Source organism: Bacillus rossius, chromosome 12 (genome assembly GCF_032445375.1).
Source record: "Bacillus rossius redtenbacheri isolate Brsri chromosome 12, Brsri_v3, whole genome shotgun sequence".
Lineage (NCBI taxonomy): Eukaryota > Metazoa > Arthropoda > Insecta > Phasmatodea > Bacillidae > Bacillus > Bacillus rossius.
The window spans coordinates 28,750,955-28,772,212 of record NC_086339.1 but is presented as its reverse complement, the minus strand read 5'-3'; the positions used below and the strand labels follow the sequence as shown (position 1 = coordinate 28,772,212).

At 40.1% G+C, this 21,258-nt stretch overlaps 1 protein-coding gene across 1 annotated transcript in view; it reads left to right on the top strand.

Moving 5' to 3' along the window:
* The first annotated feature begins 587 nt into the window (after positions 1 to 587).
* LOC134537283 (chaoptin-like) overlaps positions 588 to 21,258 on the top strand; it is a 748,431-nt gene continuing 727,760 nt past the window's right edge. The window contains exon 1 of the mRNA XM_063377557.1: positions 588 to 663. The gene's annotated coding sequence lies outside the window, so the exon portion shown is untranslated. The remainder of the gene's footprint in view (positions 664 to 21,258) is intronic.

Sequence of the window (21,258 nt, the reverse complement as noted above, 5' to 3'; positions counted from 1 at the left end):
AAATAAAAAATAATCGCTTTTCAAGTACCAAAATCCGCCACTAACCGCCAAATTTAAACCAAAGAATGCCAATATAAAGTAAATTCATGTTACCTCTGGCAGAGAAATAAAACTTACCATTTCACCATTATCTACATAAAATATTTTTTTTTTACAAATCACTAAATTATGAGTCATTCTAAGGAGTCATTTTCTACTTAACTCCTTGAGCCGACTTGATTATGAGAATAGGATGCAGGCTTGAGGGGAGTTTCCAGTCTTCACTGCATACTGTGAAACTAAAAAAAATCAAGTGATACATTTATTTTAAGAATTTTATTCACAGATCTGCTTTAATAAAGGCTGATTGGATAGGGATAAGCTTTACGAACCAGACCAAACCCTTGCTCAGACACATCCACGCGTGATCTGGTGTTCGTTCCACCGAACTCCCAAACAACGGCGCATTTGACCGATGCTGCTCCGCGCAGGTGGTAGGAAAAGCGCGCGGAACTAATGGTCACTGTACGGAACCTCCTAGGTGACGCAAGAGTCGCGTGTTCTGCATTGTTTCCGTGTCTCCAGATGCGAGGCGGATGTAGCTGGTCAGAACACCGGGGGTTCCTCGCCAGACGGCTGCGACTGCAGGCGAACTACTTTCTCCGGCAGCTAGTCCCTTCAACGGTGAGTGAGCAGGCAGCTGTCTCAGCATACGTAGAGGCACGAGAACTGCTGTAGAGAAGCATGTTTGTAACACGCTCGTGAGATTTACCTTAAACAGTAAAGACTCTTTAAACTGTAATGTTTGTACCCACGACTGTGCCGGATTATTAGATTGTAGAACGTCAATATACACAGATCACTGTAGAAAAATTGTGTAAATTTACAAATACTAAAAAAAGTGCTCTTTTTTTAATTTTTGTCGTATAATTCGAAAAAAAAAATAAACACAGTTTGTGTATTTCCAAACATTCCTTGTTCAAAATTATTAATGCATCGAGACATTTTACACCAAATGTAGGTCGATAGTCTTAAAAAAAAATCGTGTCAATGTATTACACTCACAATGTCCTAATAACATTTCATTAACATAAAATAACACGTTATGTTGTGATAATACATCGACGGGGAGTGTGTAATTTGACACAAACAGTATGCGATTTAAAAAAATATTAGAAAGCGTAAATTAAATCACTTATATCCATTTGTGCCTATCTGGCAACATTAATTGTGTAAAATTACCACAACATAGCGTCGTTTTACAATAAATGTTGGTTGATATTTGATATTCTAAAAATCAACGTAAGTGAAAGATATACAGTTGCCTTTTTAATTAACAGTTCTTTTGAAAGTTGTTACACCCATGCTGGTAATGGGAATGCCAGAAAGAAATAATACAGTAAAATTATTTTTCAAACAAGTTGTAATAAGCTGCTCTATGGCAAAAGAAAAATACGCAAGGGCCGTTACTCTTTAACATAAAATCTTCATCATGTTGATGCCGTGATTCAGATTTCTTCTTCTTCAAAAAAAATCCTAAACACTGAGCGATCTGAGAATGCGGGCAGCGCAGTGACGTCAAATACATTAGAAATTTGAGACTATAATATCCTTACTTAATAATACACGTTTAATTATTGTTAATAACATTTGGCCATGTTAATCTAATGTAGAAAAAATTACCGGCATAAAATTCCTTTTTAAAATTTATTACCTCATGCTATCTCTTGGCGGTTTAATTAAGCGTAGCACATAGAGATACTTTTAATGGAGTAAGGATATTAATTAGCAGATGCCATTTTTTTTCCAAAAATTTTAGGCATTTACATATTTCCATTTATTAATTTTACAAATTTCTTATGTATTGCGTTATGTAACCCAATAATTTCATGGCTAAAATATTTCGTATTAGAGGAATTTCAACAAAATAACCTAAAATTTTGTGCAAAACGTCTATTATAAAAATAACTGTAAAAGAATCATATCTCTTTGCGAAGCTGGGTCTGGCCTATGACCATTTATATAGGTACTTGTAGTTTTATTGCCATTCAGATGGAAATAACCAAACCAGTCACTCGTATCAAACTGGAACCCACCAAAGTGCAGACCAATGATTGGTAGACGGCAGAGAGGCCATGTTTTCTTTTCAACGATACACACCTAAAAGCTCCCTTGGGGAAACAAATCTGGAGCACAGTAAATAGACAGACAAGTCATCTGCAGAAATCTCCCTTTTCTTTTCTTCAGAAGGAAGAGACAGTTACTTTTTAAAAATTACGTTTCAGTTTTGCTAAATAGCCAGTTCGCTTTTTACTTTAGTAAATCGTTATGTTTCCGCGTCATTTTATTTTGGTGAGAAAAGGTGAAAGTGTCCAAAACTAACCAAACCTCAGTGACGTCATGGAAAAGTCACGGTTATCAGCCAATAGGTAAAATACGACTTAACATTCTTCGTATATTTCATTGAAGTATAGCAGTTTGATTATTTAACTAGATATTCATACCGTAACCCATCTCTGATACAAACTGATGATATCGTGTGTGAAATTTGGGTGATTTCCGGCAAATGAGCGTAATATTTTACTTGGATCTGAGCCCGGATAGATTGTAAAATCAACTCAAATCCACTCACCGAGGTACGTTAGTTTTAATTTCAGTAAATCTCGGTAATATGAATAATTATAACTATGACAATATCAATTATATAATAGAGGAATATTAAATTTTTCAAAATGATACAATATTTGACATTGGGATATTTTAAATTCACTCTTAAATTATAATTTACACTGTAAATAAACACATGTTTAGTTCAGCGTGTGTTTGAGCTTGTGTAGAAGTAAATTTTTAATTTGTGTGTGTTACATCATCATACCTGAAAATAATTTAGCTTCCAGCAGATCCAGTGCTCAGCTGAAAACAAAAGATGGGGCAATGAAAAAATAAAATAAACAGAAGAAGGTGCTTGCTCTTGACACAAGATAATATCATGGCCACTGGTGTGCTAAGTTGCATGTGTGGAACTGTAAAACCGTTTTATGCCACGGCCTAACAAGACAGGCTACGGCTCCGATGAAAGTTGTGATGCACCCGTTACTGGCAACTTGCTGTTAGCGGGTGCACCGCAAGAAGAATTTCGGAGCACCGTTCAACCAACACCTGCGAATCGAAAGCAAAGTCGTAACAGTCCACTGCCCATCTGATGTCGCACACGTTCAATGCGAAGCCCTTCATTCGACTGTTCCTGCCGGCCATTATTATTATTATTATTTTTTCACTGCGCACGTACCGGCAACATCTGCCGCTTTGTTTCCACACTTGTGGGTTTCAAAATGTGACATGAAAGCTCTTTTATTTTTTTTAAAATTTATTTCGAATGGAAATTATAAAGCGTTTACGCGAAGATGCGTTACGTATATGCAGCAGCGAACCGTGTCGCTAAACGCACAAGCGCTGACTTTTTTTCCCCCCACAGCGCGGTTAAAAATCTAGGTCACATTTTTTTTGTTTGTTTTTGTTTTCCAATGAAAACTCCTGTCGCAGTCGTGAAACGCCCTTCGCCCAAGCGAGGCGTCTCCGCGGACAGCTACGGCAGCTCGCTCATCAATCAACCAGGCCCCGGAAAACAAGCGGGAAAGAGTGGAAAGTGGCGATCAACGAAACTACGTTCCAGTAGGAACTGTCGGGGCCCGCTCTGTGCGCTGTTGGAAATTACAGTTAATTTACGCACTTTCCAACAAAGAACTTACTTAAAGAAAAAATTGGTTTTCTGTAAAGTCGGTTTACGGACGATAGTTTAACGTGACAACGTCATAACAAAACATTGAAGAAATGATTGAATACTTTTATGAATAAAATTTAATCATTTTTATTGAATTGAAATTAACAATTTAATTGATAAATTTACTTTTATTTGCACTCATTAATTCAAATATGTTTATTAATTTAACGAAGAGATTATTTTAACTATAATTTTTTACATGTTTGCTATTTAACTTCTTCCAATCTGTGTTATTCTGTTAAGGATAGGACGGTGATAGGAAAAGAAGGAAACGAATGGGAGTGTTTCAAGTTTAATGTGCCTCGAAAAAGTCAAATAAATGGTTGTTCCAATCGAGTGGAAGAGAGATAGATGCGGCGCAATCGTACAATGAGCGCAACGGGACACAGTGTAATGGGACAATGTGCGTAACGGGACATTTTTTCGTGCGTGCAGCCTGCGTTCATCGATTTATTAGACGTTGTCACGTCGAAAAAAACAACTGAGCGAGTCTTTTAGTACTCGCCAGTGACGTAACGAGCTAATTATTTGTTCTCGTGTTGCAACAAGCACACTTGTACGAAACTCTTTAAAATAATGCCAAGCGTTATGTTTTCATCTATATTATCTTGACGCGAATCACACGTAGTTTCCGCACCCACCGCATAGAATTCGCTGCCGGCGCAACTACGTCGACACTGAATCATTTGATTAGCAGGCCGAGATTTTAAACTATATAATGAAACAGCTCCAATTAAGCTTAAAGGAATGAAAAAAAATAACATACCCCGGATTTGGACCTGATTATCGAACAATAATTGTAACATTTTATAAAAAAAATTTCATTAATATTGACACTAAAACATATACAGTATTAGCCATAAGTGACATGGCTTCTCACACAGTAACATCTTGTTACGAACGAGAGAGAAAAGACCGCGATGTGCGCCAGGTTCGGAGCTGGCTGGCGGCCGCGCACGGCCACTGACGTCACGCACCGTCCATTTACGTAAGACATGTCACGCGTGCCTGGCCGGATTACAAGGGTCCTCGCTACCCACCCTCCTTCACTCCCCGCGCAACCTCCTGCCTCGGCGGTTATTGTCACCTTTAGCGGCCTGGGAATTCCGGGCTTACAGAGGCCGCCGCGTGGAGTGGCGTGAATAAGTGTCGCTGTTCTGGGTGTTTCGGGCTTCGAGATGATGCGATACGTCACAGCTGCTCTCGTCCATTCGAGAATGACGCCACGGGTATATAAGCGACGACGCCGGCCTCCGCGGGAGTTCCGAGGGTTTGGAGAGTTCATGCGAGTAGGGGAGAGAGTCTCCCCCTCGGGGAGTGATACTAGCGATACCCGTGCGATCAGCGAGAGGTGAAGAGGGCAGGTGGCCCTTGCGTAGCGAACCGGACCTATCGGGAGGCGGTACCTGCTAGTGAAGGCCTGGCGAGCCAGTCGGGTGCGACGAGCGATGGTCTGTACTGTACTGCGGCGCGGTGTGGGTGATTGTGCGAAGGAAGCGGATAGAAGAGCGAGCCACTGTAGAGCCAAGCTCCAAGTCAATGCTTCAATGATCAGAGTAAGACTAATTGTTGTGGACATAAATCTTGAGTGCAGTAATTAAATTTATGATGTAGTCAGTAATAAATAAAACTGAAATAATTAATTTGGCTATCCCTTACGAACCCAGTAGTTATCCCCAAATAAATCGTAACAATACTGTCTTCATAATATTTTGCAAAATTTGTTGAAAATTCCCCCCCCCCCTTTATGATGCAACTAGTAGCTTATGACACTAGATCACACCTGAACTTTAATGGCATGACTGGCCAATAATGACTTAGTTTCTTTGTGCGGTAATTCCCACAACATTCGTTGCTTAGAAGCTCTACCACACTGTCAAGTATCTGTCTCCAATATATTTGACAAAATAGTTGAAGGGGAAGTATTGGACGGAAAACAGCTTCAAATTTTTTTTCATCAAATATATTTTGACAGATAACCTCAAAAAAGTTTGATATAATTTCACACTATCAAAGCTTATTTTTGGTCTGAGCTATTCGAAACTTTGAATTTTTTTTGACAAGTTTTCCAAATTAAATAATTACTCACAGTGCTGGACGAATTTTTTTTAAAACTTAGTAATATGTTCGTGCATTCTTAAAATTTTTGAACATGAATAAGTTTTAAGAACATCAGTCGTATTGTGTGTTTTCGATTTTTTTTTATTTCTGTTTGCGCGGAAAAATAAAACTGCAGAAGATGGCAATCGGTTGAATGTGTATAAATTCCAGACCTAAATGACAACGCGCGGGATGGTTATTTGTTGCTGCTCAAGGGGTCTAACCATGACGTCACTCGACCATAGCGTCGCTCCCCCTTGATACCGCTAAGAACCCCGCGCGAACCGTGTTTTGTTCGTTTGTTTGTTTGTTTGTTTGTTTGCGGGGCGGATGCGCTCGTGGAGGAATAACAACAAAAAAAAATAAATATAAACAAATAAACAAACTGAATTAAAGCGGTCCCTGCTGCTTTGTTGTGTTTTAAAAATAGCACGGTGGAAAAAAAAAATAACGAGGCAAAGAGTAATTGCGGGGCCGTGTGTTGTGGGGACGATGAGCCGTTAATACGGGATGCTGGGAGGTTGTGAGGGGGGGAGGGGGGTTTGGAGGCGGGGGCACCACAGACCGGCCGCGCGCGAACCTTTTGAGGCCCCGTTGCGACGGGAATCAACGGATTAATTTACACGCGTTGCCAGTTGATTACGGAAATAATGATGCGCTCCCCCCGTCCGTCAGCCAGAACCTCAGGCCCCCCCCCCCCCCCGGCCTAAGTCCGCCCGTTGAGGGAACACACGCGGTGCGCTGAGCTTCAGGAAAAACAACGCGATTTCAAAACTACTCAAGATGTCCGAGTGGGGGTCTGCTCACGAAAAGCACTTAAAAGAGTTCGCTGACGGCCGAAAAGTGCTTTTGATTTCGGATTAAGTTTTAAAAACTGTATTTTTTAGAAGAGTTAAAAATGGCTAAAACGGCAAGATTTCAGAGTAATTTTCAGGCGTAAAACAAAAAAACCGGTACAGATTTTTGAAAGCACTTGAGGGACTTGCATCACACCTTTATCTTCATTTCTAGGCCATATAATGTTACGGTCACCGCTCAAAATTTCACAGAAATCCTGTGACGATGAGAAGCTGCGCGCCAGTCGGAAGCCTTGCGCTTAGAGGCTATACCGCACTGGAAATGCCAGCGAGCGTCGCACTTATCATCCCGCCTCACCAACACACACACACACCCCTGATTAGTCGGGCTCCTTATGAGGGACGATTTCCTAGATAATTTTGCTTAGATAATCCCGTGTTGTATTATACCCATGTTTTTAATTTAATACCATAACATAAATATGGTTGATTGTTTTAAAGGGTTTTATCAATTTAATAAGAGTTTATTTAATGCTTTTGAGAAACTTTAAAACCAATATTTATATTTCAGTCCTAGCATGAATCGGAAGCATGATATAGTGTGGTATATATTCACACATGCTCATGTACTAACATTTTTAATGTAGGTTTTGAAGTGAAAATATTTTTATTATATAGTTCACCAAGGAATGCAATTTTGGGTCCTAGGATTTTTGAAAACCAAACTTCTATTGATTTATGAACGATATTCCAAAAATAAATTTTTTTTTGACAAAGGATACAGATGAATGGTTAATTATAAACTGTATATCACATGATTACATACTTATAGTTCTTTCTAAGATTGAAATATAAAATTTGTCTTTAAGTTTTCAAAACAATTTATTAATAACTTGGCATACCTATCGATGAAACCATATTCAAACAATTACTCATTGCTATGCTATGACTTTGTTTAGAATCACTGCAATGACATGAAATCTTAGAAGCAAAGTAATTCAGGATAACACCTCCTAAAGCTTGACTTCACCGTATTTTGCTATTTGCAGATATTAATTGAGAAATATCGTTAAACAAAGTATACTGTAGAATTTAAATTGTATCAATTATCCAGCTGTGGAGACACATGAAATAAACTATAATTGAGTGACCGTGAATAGTAAATCAAAGTGTTAATCGTAAATATTTGTATGATTTTTTTTTACAAAAAAACAAAAAGCGTGTAGAATATTTTGACAACAGGATTAAAAAAACAAACAAAAACAATTATAGCTAATGGCTAAACATTCATACAAATACTTCTGACACGAAACGAAAAGTGCAATTCCTCCCCCCCCCCCAACCAACTTGAACATTATGGTGGTAGTACCGAAAATTATTTTGCTTCTGATATTTCGTGTTTTTTTCACGTGACTTTATATAAATTCATAATTTAACTTCACTTAAATATTTGAAAAAAAAAAAGTATTTTTCTACAAACCCAGTCCTTGTTTAATGTTTTTTAAGAAATTAAAGTTAAACTTTTTACGTCAGTCCTAGAATGTACTGAAATAATGAAATCGTGTGGTATATAGTGTTGAATTAGCCGTTCGTATGTAGCCTTTGTCTTAAAACTTTTATGTTTTAGTACATCATTCGTAAATAACTAAATATCAGGTTTTACCAAAACCATAGCAACGTGAGTTTTTCAGGGTTTTGGGAAGACAAAATTTTTGTTTATTTATGTATGATATACTAAAAATAAAGAGTTTTTGAATGAAAGCTACATACGTACGGCTAATACAGAACTGTATACCACATGGTTTCATGCTTTCAATACATGCTAGGTCTGACGTAAAAATTTCCTTTTAATTAAAAAAAAAAATAAGTATAAGGACTTGTTTGGTAGAAAAAAAGCCTTTTATAGATATTAAAATGAGGCAATATTACAAATTATTTTACAAGCATTTGAAATATATATAACATGCAAAAACATTGAGGATACTACCCCCTTAAGGCTCCTACATTCTCTCCGACTTCAGGTAGCAGGACTTCGGAAACCCTGGTGGCATTAGGTGGTATTAGGTGGATCTGGGAAGGCAATACAGTAGAGTGCAGGACAGCGGGATGGTTATCAACACTCGCGGGGACATGCGCTGTTGTTCTCCGCAAACTAACGAAGCACGTTCCCCATTCTGTGATTACGCATCAACGTGTGGACATATAATCCGCGAGAGCTGCGAACCACGGCGTAGATCAATGATGCCATCAAAGGGAAAGCAACCACTGAATAGATAATGTGTTTGTCGAAGAGGCTATTACTTAAATATTAGAGACAAGATTTTACGGTTATTGTTTTTTTTTTAATTTTTGTAAATGCTGTTTCGTAATACTTACTCCACTTCCTACACGGCAGTCACCCACAGACTGACCTCCCACCACCAATGCCAAGGTAGATATATCGCCAGCCAGTCTTGGATCCAGCCATCTTGCAGGCAGGCGTGTCGACGAGACAAACTACCACCTTTGAATATATATACTGTATAGAAGTCGCCAGCCCAGGTTAAAATTTCTAATACGGTTTTGAGGTAGTTGGTTAATTCACCGCCGCAATCGCCACCATCTCTAGGGCATAGACTTGTGGTGGTCCCTAGCGGACAAGTGTCGAACTATTCAAGCACCCCTTCCCCCTCCCGGTGAACGACGTTGAGCTGCAGTGAATGATGGATGAGGGGTGCGGGGAATGACAGCGGGCGACAGCGCTGCGTTCTAACGTGTAAATAACAACTAAGACGATACAGGGCGTTACGGCAGCGCACTGCAGCGGTGAAGTTCCCAAGCTGCTCATCATACGCTTCTGAAAAACGTAGAGTAAATCCTATCCACTCGCGACTTCTATACAGCTACCACTGAGCTCAGCACCGGACGGCCTTAGCCGAAATTCAAAGGCGAGTGTCGCTGAAGTTTCGACCCTGATGGTCGAGGGAGGAGTGTTTTATCGGGAAGCCTAAGATGTACATCAAGTTCTGTCCCTGCCCGAACACGCCCGAATATTCACCTTCGGCCAACCTCGGGTTTATTTACATATATTTATATTTCTCTGTTTATTTTAATGCAGCTATACTAACCTAACTACCGTCCAGTGTTTTAAAGTGTTTTAATGTAGCTAACCTAACCGACCACTTTTAATATTTTAATTAATTTTTCCTGTGCAAAAATAAAACAAATCCCGAGGTTGGCCGAAGGGGAATATTTGGGCGTGTCCTGGCGGGGACAGAACTTGATGGACATCTCATGCTTCTCTGTTTTATCATCGTGGTAACGCGCCGCAAGTAATACACACACATTTTCGATCACCACCCCGTGGTAATATTTTAATTGATAATTATACACGTATTTATTTTCTTGTATATTGCAGGATAAATTATGAACCTTTCAGCGATCACACCGATAGCTCCGCGAAAAGGAGCTCGTATGCCGAGAGATAAGATGTTAACAAAATCATAAAACTTTTACCGTGATAAGTTTTCACATGATTTAATTTGACAGTTTTAAACTATTTGTATTTAATTTGTGACCATAAACTAAAGCGAGGCTTCAAAAAAAAAACAAGTTTCAAGTTATCAAAATTTCATTTTTTCGGGCTTCCAGCACCGTTAGTGTTAATAATTTTGAGAATTTATTTTCGTAACTTTCGTGCTGCCACATAGCTCGTGGTCCAACGGTCAGGGACCCCCCAAGCGTACAAAAATTATTTCAGAACTGAATTTTCCGCCAAACGATAACGTGGATTTCGCATCTCTCTCCCCCCCTGCCCATTACTCCTCGCTAATTATTATTTCCGCCGACCCGATGAATGCGGAACGAAATACCTGCGCAAAAACACCTCGCCGCAGTGTTACTAAACGCGCGGGCTAACGATTTTATTGTCCAGGTTCGGGGTCGTAGCTCAAAAGTCGTGTCCATGGGCGGGGAGAAGGGGGTGGATCCCGATGGTCATTTTGCATTAATTCGAAACGTAATTTACAGCGAGTTGGAAAGATTGAATATGTTGCCGGAGTTATTGTGGGATGGTACCGTCCGCTGACCCCCTATCCTACCCCCTTTTCTAAACTTTCCAAAACCCCCCATCCCCCCCACCACCATGCAGTGGAACGCAACGTGTCAGGATTCCATTGCGTATTCACAATCGGCCCGCCAACACCATAAAACATCATCGCCGGCGATAAACAGCCGGTGGGCTTTCTGCGCGGCGCCGTTGTGCACGCGAACTGTAATTTGGAGTTCGCCGATCAGTTAAAAAAAATTACAGAGCAGAGTTTGTGAGAGTGAGAGAGTGGGGGAGGCGTTAGCAATTCGCGAGAGTAGTGGTAGAGGGGGGTGTGATAGGGAATGGGTGGCAGCGGTAAATGAAACAAGAACAATAATTTATCGCTTCCAAAAAAAATACACTGCAGAATTTATTCTGAAACAGTTGAACAGCGCAGCGTGAATGCTGTTACCGTCATTCGTCGTGATGACGAGGGTTGGTTCCTACCGTGAATATCCTACCGTCCCGTATTTTGCGTCGTGTTTTACCGCTGAAACACCCGTCTCAAATTTTACACGCAAGCTAAGCCCATGCGTCTCGGCTGTGATTTGCACTCCGCTGATGTTGCGGTAAAAAGCCACCATCTTCGACTGCGCTGGCAGAGAATCCCCAAAAATTCTGAACGCACGTTGTTCGCTCGCCGACAGCGGTCGTGAATTGGGCGACATCGAGATGATTTTGTCGATATCGGAATGATAATTAAGGTTCATTTTTTTTTTTACTCTCGACAAAACGACGTGTGCGCTTCACCGCGAGGTGTTTTGGAAATTCTTTTAGGCGCACACAACTCAGAATAATTGCTTCGTCAAGAAACAAAAGCTACAGCCGAGTTCAAAAGGTTATCTTAAAATTATTCGGAAGATATTTTCTTTTAAAGAGTGAAACTATAATGCTATTCGTGTAGTTCATGTATGTGATTCGTCCCCATGCCGATAAAAAACACATTATACGATATAATCGGGGAATTGTTCAACATCTTAAACAAAAGACGATCGATATGATTCAAGAGTGTCTCACGGGAAGCCAAAGATGTACATCAATTTCTGTCCCTGCCCGAACACCCCCGAATATTCACCTTCGGCCAACCTAGGGTTTATTTATATTTCTCTGTTTATTTTAATGTAGCTATATTAACCTAACTAACCGTCGATAGTGTTTTAAAGTGTTTTAATGTAGCTAACCTAACCGACCACTTTTAATGTTTGAATTCATTTTTCCTGCGCAAAAATAAAACAAATCCCGAGGTTGGCCGAAGGTGAATATTCGGGCGTGTTCGGGCAGGGACAGAACTTGATGGACATCTTAGGCTTCTCGTGTCTTACCGTCAGCCTTTCGTTAGTTTCCGGACATCGTCGGCGTCAGTCATGTTCCTATCACCTCATCTCTATTTTCCGTCGGCCCCTCCTACCCTTTCCTGTATTCCCGTGACTGCCCTTCCCTTATTTTTACAGGGATTATTCTCTCGTTGCGGAGAAGACTCCGCCTAGCCTCTATAAGGTCTTGCAAGCATACCTCTTTCCATTCTTCCCTTCAGTTCTTGGACGAGCAACTTGCCACGACAGTGTCAGGGGTCGATCATGGTCGAGTTCTTGTTTCGAGTTCGCAACTTGATTGCATCAGTGGCATCCTAGTTTTTTGGTAGCTATTTGCATGCCTGTTTAATTCTGTACCGCTGCCACGTTCCAAGTTATTTGTTTGTTTTCACGGGTGCTATCGGTTTAGGATTAACTGGTTCTTGCACCCATGATCGGCAACCAGTTGGTATAGTTTACTTTACCCACATAATTTTATCTCTTACGTAACGTCTATTGTGCTCACCATTTCAGTATTATATAGCCCTTGCTCGTTATCCAAGCTTAAGCATAGCATATACTCTTATAATCGTATTTATTCATTGGTTGTATACTATTGTGTTATTAAATACCTTCAGTAAGTATTGTATTTGTAATTGTTTTCTGCGTTCAATACGCTATGAATTCCGAGGTTTTTATATATTTTTCAGCCCTCGCCTACATATAAAAATACGTTAAGCATACTGTTATTGCAAGATGAACGTACTTCTCAAATTTGATTATATGCAAGCTTCAAGTTTAGGAATTATTTAAAATCAAAGTTTGTTTTAAATGCACGAGAAAAAAAACTGCAGTAAATTTTTTATTCAAAGAATCTATAATTTATTTATTCGTAAGGAAAAGAGTTATTTCATTTGAGACCATACCCGCATATAGACTATTCTCAATTATCTCTTGTTCTATTAACAAATATAATTAATTTATCACTATAACTAATTAGTAATAAGTTTCACTTTTGTCGCCCGTGGTCTCTATTGAAAATTTTTTTTGACGTGACAACGTCTAATAAATCGATGAACGCCGGCTGCACGCACGAAAAAGGATGACTCATTGTCCCGTAACGCACATTTTCCCGTTACGCTTTGACCCGTTATTATGCTCATTGCCCCGCATCTATCTCTCTTCCACTCGATTGAAACAACCATCGATTTGACTTTTTCGAGGCACATTAAACTTGAAACACTCCCATTAGTTTCCTACTTTTCCTATCTTCGTCCTATCCTTTACAGAATAACACAGATTAGAAGAAGTTAAATAGCAAACATGTATAAAAGTTATAGTTAAAATAATCTGTTCGTTTAAGTAATAAACATATTTGAATTAATGAGTGCAAATAAAAGTAAATTTATCAATTAAATTGTAGATTTCATTTCACTCCTTCTTTGTATGCATACAAAATAGTGATAATTCAATAAAAATGATTCAATTCTATTCATAAAAGTATGCAATCATTTCATCAATGTTTTGTTATGACGTTGTCACGTTAAACTATCGTCCGTAAACCGACTTCACAGACAACCAATTTTTTTTAATTTTAATATGTAAGCGTAATTTTAAGTTATATATACAAATTTAAAATAAATTATTAAACCACACGTAACATAGTTTGAATAAATTATTAAACCATACATAACATAGTTTAAATAATGTATACATTTATGTCCAAAACTGCAGAGAAATAGTGCAAATTTTAAACAAGCGAAGACTGAAAGCGGGAAGCTTGAAAAAAAGGGGGGGGGGGGGGGGGCAGAAAACATTTGCAAATTATCAAGTGCGAAACCAATTTTGGAACGCGGCCTCAAAACGTAAGTTGAATTCCGTCGTCGGGTGTAGTTTCGCAGTTCGCGTTTCCGCGCAGGCAGTTTTCCGAGCCGTGCGAAAGGAATTATTTTCCGGTCGGGAAATAACGCTGGGTGCTTGCTCGTTGTCGTGCGACGCACATAGAGGCGGCGGGGGAAAATGTTTCCTTGAGCTCGTTCCCGCCAAACATCCAGCCAGACATGGCGCTTGTTTAATTTAACAACCGGTATTCTTCCCTACCCCCTCCTTCGCAGTCTTGCCAAGGCTCTTCAGCAAACGCCGCCACTCGCCGTTGCCAACTTGGCGACGCGAATTTAACCTCGGCGCCTTCCCGCTCCCTGCACCCCCCCCCCCCTCCAAGAACGCCAACCCCCCCCCCCCGCCCAATTCAACGCACGTCTGCCATGTCCTCAGGATGAAACATCCCTTCTGGCGGCCCTTCCCAGCACACTCCCTCGACTGCAGCTTAACTAGCGAGCGGGGTCTCTTCTCCCAAACCCATACATATTTGATTAAAACTGGAGGGAAGCATACCAAAACAACTGACTTTTTCTACGCGTACAAAATTTTTTTTTTTTAATTTTCAATGAAAAGCCAACCTGAGTGGGAAGTCGGCGAGAGATGCGGGGAAATGTTTTTCGAAATAATATTTTTAACTTTTGTTATCCCTTCATTAACATGTATATTTATATACATATATATTAAAAAGTAAAAATTTTTTCATCTTGGAACGTAATAATTTCTTGGGTGCGCATCCTTTTAGCTAACAGGATATTTTTTTATCTATGGACAAACATGGGTAAAATATTCATTCCTCATTTTATTTTTTAGTTAAAATTTTTTATGTTAAGTATGTGATTTATATTAATTTTTTTTGTAATAATCACATGAAACAGGCTGAACTATGTTGTTTTATAAGGAATGAATTGTGTTTTATGACGCTACTTTGCAACGTGTTATCCCGACTGTCAAATGGAGTACGAACATTTGAGTTTGTCTAGCTTCGTGAATCAGAAACTTGGTGATTCTGTCCCCGGAACGATGGCTGGGTATGACTGTCACCCTTAAGCACCTTAGCACCTACAAGTAAATGGCCAGGTTGATAAAAATGATCCTTAGAATAACTCGTAAAGGTGTGTTGTTTACAATGGAAAATGGTGTCCCAGACGCAAACGCCTATTGGTTACGGCCATCGCCGACTAGGATAGCGGCGTCGATACAAACATCGTGATGCATGATAACATGGCGTATTTGTGTAGCTGAGGCGGGGTGGTAAGTGCGACAAATCACTGGCACATAAATTTTTTTATTATCAAGTCACACAATGTCTGTCAAGTTCCACAGGTTGCACTCCTCACTGGAGCTAGGCTCGACAGTGGTTCGCCCCTTACCTCGCACCAGTCCACACACACACACACACACAGTCTCGCGCCACTCGGTCGCACTCTCGCGGTCCCGTCGCTCAGCTTCGCGCCACTCTCGAGTAGGTCTCTCGCTCTCTTTGCCGAAGTCGCATTTCACTTCAATCGCGGTACTCTCTCTTTTTTTTTTTTTGGTGAGAAATGCCTGCCCCTGGTTGTATATATAAAAAAAGGAGTAACACTCAAGAAATATTTGAATGATTATTATCACTGCGTGATATTTTACAGCTGGCAAATAAAGTTCGGTTACCACCTGGTACCAAATTTTGTAACCAAATGACTAATGTAACAGAGCAAGCTTCCTTAATAAATCCACAGGAGTAGCCCTTAATGATTAAAATTTAACGAAAAAATCAGCATAGTAAGTGAGATAGAGCTTCGAGTCTCAGCTTCACTCACATGTTGAAATTTTAATTTTTTATTAGTATTTTTTAAATTATTCCTTCTTAAAATTTGGAATAGTATATATATATGTGTGTGTGTGTGTTTAACTACTTTACACTACACTACTACACGCGCGCCTGGCCAGATTACAAGGGTTGTAACTACCCCCTCCCCCTCCGCACCCCCCCCCCCCTCTGCATCGTCCTGCTTTGGCGCTGTTATCTATCGCTGAGCGGCCTCGGTAATTCCGCGGGCCGCCACGCGGAGTGGCGCGAATGGGCACCGCCTTTCTGGACTTTTCGGGCGTAGAGTAGGCCTTTGGGACGACGCGACTCGTCACAGCCGCTCTAGTCGGTTCGATAAGGGCACCCCGAGTACTTAAGCAGTGACGCCGGCCTCCGTGGAAGTGCCGCGAGAGTGGCGCGACAATTTCGAGCGAGTTCCGAGTTCCGAGAGTTCCGCGAGTTCCGCGAGTTCCGAGAGTTCCGAGAGTTCCGAGAGTTCCGCGAGTTCCGAGAGTTCCGAGAGTTCCGAGAGTTCCGAGAGTTCCGAGAGTTCCGAGAGTTCCGAGAGTTCCGAGAGTTCCGAGAGTTCCGAGAGTTCCGAGAGTTCCGAGAGTTCCGAGAGTTCCGCGAGTTCCGCGAGTTCCGAGAGTTCCGAGAGTTCCGAGAGTTCCGAGAGTTCCGAGAGTTCCGAGAGTTCCGAGAGTTCCGAGAGTTCCGAGAGTTCCGAGAGTTCCGAGAGTTCCGAGAGTTCCGAGAGTTCCGAGAGTTCCGAGAGTTCCGAGAGTTCCGAGAGTTCCGAGAGTTCCGAGAGTTCCGAGAGTTCCGAGAGTTCCGAGAGTTCCGAGAGTTCCGAGAGTTCCGAGAGTTCCGAGAGTTCCGAGAGTTCCGAGAGTTCCGAGAGTTCCGCGAGTTCCGCGAGTTCCGAGAGTTCCGAGAGTTCCGAGAGTTCCGAGAGTTCCGAGAGTTCCGAGAGTTCCGAGAGTTCCGAGAGTTCCGAGAGTTCCGAGAGTTCCGAGAGTTCCGAGAGTTCCGAGTACGCTCATTAGACTTCCAGCTGTTTCTTCCTTGTAACTGGTGACCGCCTGCAAGATAAGACTTTGCCTTATTTGACCAGGGCATTCAGGCCGTGTTTGCTTCTGGACTGAAGTATTGCGAATGGGGTGCTGACAGTATGCATGTGCCTTAAAGAAGCCCGACCACTCACGAAAAAAAAAAAAACCTAAACAAAACAGACGATGCTACAATGCGTTAACTCTTAAGCCAGTCTCGGAATATTTCCACGAAAAAATACACGCCCTTATATATAATAGATAACAATTGGTGACAGTATTGGTGACGAAATATTGAATGCAAGAGAGAGAGAAAGAGAGTAAAAGAAGGAGAAAGAGAGACAGAAAGAGAGAGAGTAAAAGAGAGAAATAGAGTAAAAGAGAGAAATAGTGTAAAAGAGAGAGAAAAAGAGAGTAAAAGAGAGTAAAATTGAGTAAAAGTGAAAGAAAAGAAAGTAAGAGAGTGAAATAGATAAAGAGAGAAAGAGAGAGAAAAGAGAGAAAGGGAAAGAGAGAAAAAGAAAGAGAGAAAGAGAGAGAAATAAATAAATAGAGAGAGATAAACCAGAGAGATCAACCAATAGTAATGCCAGGAGAATGGAACAAGCAACATGACACGTAGGGTAAGCACCTGCCTTAAGGGCGCTACAAGGACACGGGCAGCTCCAGACCACGGCGCCTCAGATGATCGTCGTAAAGCAAACGGGGACAGAGCGATAAAGCCATAAACGCCGCCAGGCGAGAGAGATTTAAGGCGCGCGCCCGGCACCCAACGATCTCTCTTGCATCGTCGGCGACGGACACAGCAGGGTGGGCAGCCACCTTAATCCCCCCCCCCCCCCCCCCACCGGGCGTGCCTCTAGATCTTCCCCCTTCGCTTCGACGATGGAAAACAAACTTGTTGCCAAGTTCACCGGTTGGTCTCGGAAGAGGCTCCCGGCTTTATTGCCGCACGCTAAAACCAGGCGTGGCTGACAAGACTCCAATCCGAAGGATGGCGGTTACCTGACGCAGGCATGGGATGTATTAACTAAGCTTGTTTCCGAATACGTTGGGACGTGTCCATAGACGTAATTCTGGGGGCGGCAAGGTGTGGCAGCTGCCGCCCAGAATTATGCAACCCAGTATATGTATTTGACCACCCCATTTCGAAGTAAAACTATCAATAATTTACAAACAACTGGAAAATAAAAAGTTCACAAGCACAAGTTCCATTCTTAATCAAGCCTTATTTAGAGCAGAAAAATAAAATGTTTATCGGAACTTTTATGTTATAAGGTGTAATGTATAATGTATATAATGTTAAATGTTAAAACAGATGCGCAAAGAACGAGAATTAACGACGTCGCGTCCGGAAGTGGCAACAGTGTTACACGATAAAAGATCAAGAGGAACACGCAATCAATCAAAGAAATAGACATACTCTTGAGTTGTGTTGTAATGATATCTACTTTACAATAGGTTTTGGCTTTTAATTAAAGTAATTAACAATGAATCTTTTAGGGTAAATAAAGAATCTTAGCTATCATTTTGTGATTTGTGGTAAAAATAGTCTGCTTAAACTAACAATTCAAAAATTTGAATTATTATTATCTACGAGCAAAATATAACAAAACAAACAGAATTCGTAAGCAAAGCAAAGATGGTCACGTCCACTAAGACGTTGCTTCAGCAAGCTGAAACGCAAGAAGTTGAAATTCAGCCGATGCTTGCGTAGCGTATTTTTTTTTGTGCCTTGCGTATTCTATAAACGGTTGATTTGAAAACGTCGTTGTTGAACTTATTTTTGCGTCTTACGATTCTTACGTAGTTTGTACACCTCGCTTGGGGCTCAAAAACCGGGAAATCCCCGTCCAGAATGTACCGGGAATTCTAGGTGCTTTTGGTATAGTGAATCAACCAGGTGCTTCAAAATCGATTCCCGGTTCTTTCGGTGCTTTCGGGACGTCTAATAAATCGATGAACACCGGCTGCACGCACGAAAAAGGATGACTCATTGTCCCGTTACGCACATTGTCCCGTTACGCTTTGTCCCGTTACGCTCATTGTACGCTTGCGCCGCATTTATATCTTTTCCACTCGATTGGAACAACCATCGATTTGACTTTTTCGAGGCACATTAAACTTGAAACACTCCCATTCGTTTCCTACTTTTCCTATCATCGTCCTATCATTAACAGAGTAACACAGATTGGAAGAAGTTAAATAGCAAACATGTATAAAAGTTATAGTTAAAATAATCTCTTCGTTAAAGTAATAAACATATTTGAATTAATGAGTGCAAATACCAGTAAATTTATCAATTAAATTGTAGATTTCATTTCACTCCTTTGTATCCATAGGCTACAAAATAGTGATAATTCAATAAAAATGATTCAATTTTATTCATAAATGTATGCAATCATTTCCTCAATGTTTTGTTTTGTTATGACGTTGTCACGTTAAACTATCGTCCGTAAACCGACTTTACAGACAACCAATTTATACTGCGCGCTGAGGTTACTTTCATTTGACACTCTCCTCTGACGAGGCGTGTGTTGCTGGGGGGGGGGGGGGGGTGAAGGGAAGTGTATTGTCTCTCCTCAGTAGCCTGTCGGTATTCGACCTGCCGTGTGTGCTGGTTCCTGTCGTTGTCGAGGCAACATTATTTAGATAACTACATTTGTGAAGTGAAAAACTTCTTTAGCCGCGTTGAGCGATTTTTTGGTGAGGGGCAAAACTTAATGGGTTCGCGTCACCGACATGCTAGTGACGTGTTGCGCCAGACTGGCGACGCGCAGCGACCTGTGTACATGTATACACGCATATATACACTAATACATTGTGTATACTCGACTGTATCATGTGCGTGTTGGACTCTTTTCGGATGGGTAAAATCTTGTGAGTTCGCGTCACCGACATGCTGTAAGTAGCAGTAAGTGAAGTTAAATTGACCACGTGAAAAGTTTTAATTTGTGCATACTGTGCATTGCCCAATGAACACATGATCTAGGTTCGACATCATTGGTAAGTCATAATAACCTAGGTAATGAATTTTTACGTAATTCTGTCATACCACTGACATCTGTTGTGACTAAAAATTTATGTAAGGATAAATGATATCATTCTGACATCATACTGATATAATACCAAAATCATTTTCTTACGTACATTTGACGTAGAAAAGATGTCATATTACAGATAAAAAAAAAAAACACATTTTAAGTTTTCACTTCTGTCGACAGTCTCCATGACTACCTTTTTTGTCTTTTAATTTTCTTATGAAAAGAAGAAATGTTACCTTAAGTTAATAATTCTGTGATTTTGCATGCGTTAAAGCGATTATTTGTTTAGACGTGCATTTGTTCAAAGTTAAAGATTGAAAGTAAGAATGGGAGAAAAATTTTTTGTTCACGTTAGCAGATACTTCTTGCAATAGATAATTGTAACAAAAATTTTTACCTTTTTAACTTTTGGTCACTAGAACTTGTTTGATCGTTCAAAACTAACTGTCAATACTTCAATCACCGACTGCTGCACGATTCATGAAAAAAAATAAATATACCTAGTACCGAAAGTACCGGAAATTCTCGGTTCTGCCGAAGACTATTACCGAAATTCCCGGTTCTGAAAATCTTCTACGGTTCCGAATACCTTAACCTCGCTGGACCTCCTAAAGGTGTACAAATCTCCTGATGTTTAAGCGCTATTTACAAATAAACCTTTCTTTTATGGAACTTGTCTGATTACGAACATGACTTAAGGGTGGCAGTTTGCATAGTTATTTTTCTTCTTTAATGTCTTTTTTACCCATGATTTGGATTGGATTTGTAATTAATGCTTTTTTAGAGGACTAAAATTATTTTGAAAAGTCTTTAAGAATTTATTTATACAATGATTTTAAAAACTTTCAAGGCCGATTTTTATTTGAATTCTTGAATGAACTGTTAGTATGTATTCATACGGTATACAGTTTTGAATTAACCGCTTGTTTACAGGATTTTTTTTTATAAAACTCTCAAGTTCTAGGTTATATAAAAATCCATGAAATTTTATATATAATGTAATTTTTATATTTCGAACAATTGAGTTGTGAAAAATCAAAGATTTCGCTGTTATCGTGTTTGCTTTTTATGAATGTTGTATATATGACTTGTACTCACTTCCATTTCATTATTTTTGGTTTTCATTGCCACTTAACACATAATCTTGCCTGTTAGTAATTAGCAAAAAAAAAAAAAAGTGAACGTGTCTTTCAGTACTTGTCAGTGATGTGTAACATCTGACCTATCGTTTCACAAACTATAAATCGACAAAACATAAATTTTAATACAACACTTATAAATGTATTGAATATATTATATATTATTTAACAACGTATTTATAACATATTAGAAAAGACACATGGCGAAGCGACGCGCTATTCATAACTGCTGTTAGCGTAACGAACTGTAAATATGTGTCTCATCTTTCTCTTTCTCCCTTTCTCTCTTTCTATTTTCAAACGTCATGGAAGTGTTTGCGCTCGCTGGCACGCTACAG